This window comes from Microcebus murinus, chromosome 9 (assembly GCF_040939455.1).
Source record: "Microcebus murinus isolate Inina chromosome 9, M.murinus_Inina_mat1.0, whole genome shotgun sequence".
Taxonomy (NCBI): Eukaryota; Metazoa; Chordata; class Mammalia; order Primates; family Cheirogaleidae; genus Microcebus; species Microcebus murinus.
This window is the reverse complement of record NC_134112.1, coordinates 43,173,061-43,176,421: the sequence shown is the minus strand read 5'-3', so window position 1 is coordinate 43,176,421 and position 3,361 is coordinate 43,173,061. Positions and strand designations below refer to the sequence as shown.

General features: G+C 39.3%; 1 pseudogene; it reads left to right on the top strand.

Moving 5' to 3' along the window:
* Positions 1-2,578: 2,578 nt before the first annotated feature.
* On the top strand, positions 2,579-3,361 carry LOC142872914 (SIN3-HDAC complex-associated factor pseudogene; annotated as a pseudogene).

Below are 3,361 nucleotides of genomic sequence, written 5' to 3'. Positions count from 1 at the left end.
CATGAGCTTTGAAAATTTCGACCATCCTTGTTAAAGTCATCTTTATTTAGGAAGTTTAATGTAGATAAAAGCATATCATTTTACCTTAAACAAGGGATTAATCTTGAAAATATAAATAAGATCCATGTGATTGACTTGTTGAACAGTTATTTGGTTTTAATGATGCCATATTTTGGTCAAAACAAAAAGATAAGGAAATTTTTCTGGAAGACATTTCACCATAGGTAGCAACAAAAAAATATGTTTCACAGTTATTAGTGATCCTACTGACCTCTTTCGGCAGGACATAAGGTTTGAATTGTCTGGGTACAACCAGACATGAAATGGCTTATTTTATGGATTTGTGCCTCACAACCAAGAAGGAAGGCAAAGGCCTTCTCATTGTTATAAAAGGTCTCTACTGTTACCTGTCTAGGCTGATTCTGTCAGTCTTTCTTCTAAACTTTTGATCAGTGGTTTCAAGATTCACTTTATAATAAAAATTTAAGATACACCAAGGGATGCAGCAGATGGTACTCTGCCCTTAAGCTCTCATCATTTATCATTTCCAGGCAGAGTAGTTCAACTTCCAACTGCCAGCAACTATGATTCTGCCTGAATCACAGTTGGTAGCCAGAAGCTACTCTGCCTGCACATGGGCCATACCAGAAGATACTGGGGAACTTCCCTCAGAGTAACCCTCAATCAATGACTGACTGAAGATGGTAACTACTCTGGCTCCCCTGCCCTTTGGATGGGATAACTCTAACATATATCGTCTAGTGCCTTCTAAAGTGCCCATAGTGGCAACTTGCTTAATACATACTCTTTTATTAGCTTCCCTCTTTCCTGCCTCATTTCCCCACTCCCCTATCATCTCTGTAATAAACTACTCCCATCTGAATACTTATCTCTATCCTAAGTCTGCTTCTGAGCCAACCCAAACTAAGAAAAGGGGGTATAAAGATGAATACAATAGGGGTTCTCCTCTCAAGGAATTCAGCCTAAAATGGGAAACCATTAATAAACAAAAAAACAATAACTAAGAGAAGAAATACAGTGTTACACCATAAACAGAAGTGTGCTGGTCCAGGTGAAGATGACAGTTCTAAATATTCTAAATAGTTATATTCTGTGAACCACTGCAATGTTGGCTAATGGTCCTTCTGAATATATCAGTTGTTTCTGGGTGCAAGTAACCAAACACTCACCCTAAGATGCCTTAGTAGAGAAATTCGTAGGCTTGCCAACAGACTGGACACTGAAAGAACTAAGGATTCAAGGACACTTTAATTTTGGCTTCAACAATTGTGCAGAAAAGGTGGGTGTATTAACTGAGATGGGGAAGACTAGAGGAAAAATCAGGTTTGAGAAGGATAATCAAGACTTCTGTTTTCACTAAGTTGCCTTTAAGATACTCAAGACATTGGAGATGCAATCAAGTTATTAGTTGAATACATGAGTTTCAGGGACAAACCAAAACAAAGAATTGAGATTTGAAATCATACACATGGAATTTTTTTAAAAAAAGAACTGAGACTGGATGAGATTAAAAGAAATATATGGATAGAGCAATAAGTAAACTCAGGATAGAGTCTAGTAGACCCAAGCCAAGATTTAGAGATGGAGTACGACAGGAGCCATTAAGGTAGCTAGAAAATCCAAGGCCAATTCCCCAGCATTGTACACATGGGTAGACTGAGGGTGGTATAAAGTCAGTTCTTTGTCAAAATGGTAAGATATATTCCCTCTTTCAACTTGGAAAGTGTGGGACAGAAAAGATGATTGTCTTTTAAAAATACAGAAGACCACAACATGTCATAAAAAGGCATTATTAATATATCATACAACCTTTCAAAAGGGAGTTGGTGCTTTATGACAGTCCTCTAAATTAAACATTTAGTGGGAAAAGGATGAATGCACAAGGCATCCCATGGCAATTCTAAGCCCAGGCCTAATGAAAAATGCTGGCCATGATTACATATATAATTTTGTTTCAAATGAAACTGAATTATGAAAAATGATTAGATACATGCAGAAGAATAAAGCAGGACCTCTACCTTGCACCACTCACAAAAACTAATTTAAGATGGATAAAAGACTTAGATGTAACGCATGAAATTGTAAGAATTCTATAGGAAAAAGCAGGTAAAACTCTTCTAGATATTGTCCTAGGGAAAGAATTTAAGAAAAAGACTCCAATGGCAATCATGGCAACAACAAAAATTAATACATGGGATTTGCTTAAACTAAAAAGCTTCTGCACAGCTAAGGAAACAATCAATAGAGCAATAGATAACCTACAGAATGGGAGAAAATATTCACAAGCTACACAGCTGATAAAGGGCTAATAACCAAAATTTACAAAGAACTCAAGCAAATCAGCAAGAAAAAAACCATCTTGTTGAAAAGTGGGCAAAAGACATGAACAGAAGCTTTTCAAAAGACAAGCAAATGGCCAATAAACAAATGAAAAAATGCTTGTCACTAATCATCAGGGAAATGCAAATTAAAACCACAATGAGATATCACCTTACCCCAGTTAGAATGGCATTTATCACAAAGTCCAGAAACAGCTAGACAAGGCAGTTGAGGAGGAGGGAGCGCTTGGAGGGGGGGTGGCCTGGCGTGCACTCCGCACCTCGGGGACGCTACTGCACGTGGAACGGCTGCTTTTGGAAGACTGTTGCCCAGAAGAAAAGATGTTTGGTTTTCACAAGCCAAAGATGTACCGAAGTATAGAGGGCTGCTGTATTTGCAGAGCTAAGTCCTCCAGTTCTCGATTCATTGACAGTAAACGCTACGAAAAGGACTTCCAGAGCTGTTTTGGGTTGCATGAAACTCGTTCGGGAGACATCTGCAATGCCTGTGTCCTGCTTGTGAAAAGATGGAAGAAGTTGCCAGTAGGATCAAAAAAAAAACTGGAATCATGTGGTCGATGCAAGGGCAGGACCCAGCCTAAAGACTACATTGAAACCAAAGAAAGTGAAAACTCTGTCTGGAAACAGGATAAAAAGCAACTAGATCAGTGAACAGCAGAAGGAATTTAAACGTCCTAATTCTGATGCTCACAGTACCACCTCAAGTGCCTCCCCAGCTCAGTCTCCGTGTTATAGTAACCAGTCAGATGATGGCTCAGATACAGAGATGGCTTCTGGTTCCAATAGAACACCAGTTTTTTCCTGTTTAGATCTCACATACTGGAAAAGACAGAAAATATGTTGTGGGATTATCTACAAAGGCCGTTTTGGGGAAGTCCTCATCGACACACATCTATTCAAGCCTTGCTAGGCAATAAGCAAGCAGCTGCTGAGAAGCCGGAGGAGCAGGGCCCAGAGCCTCTGCCCATCTCCACTCAGGAGTGGTGACTGAGGTTTTTATG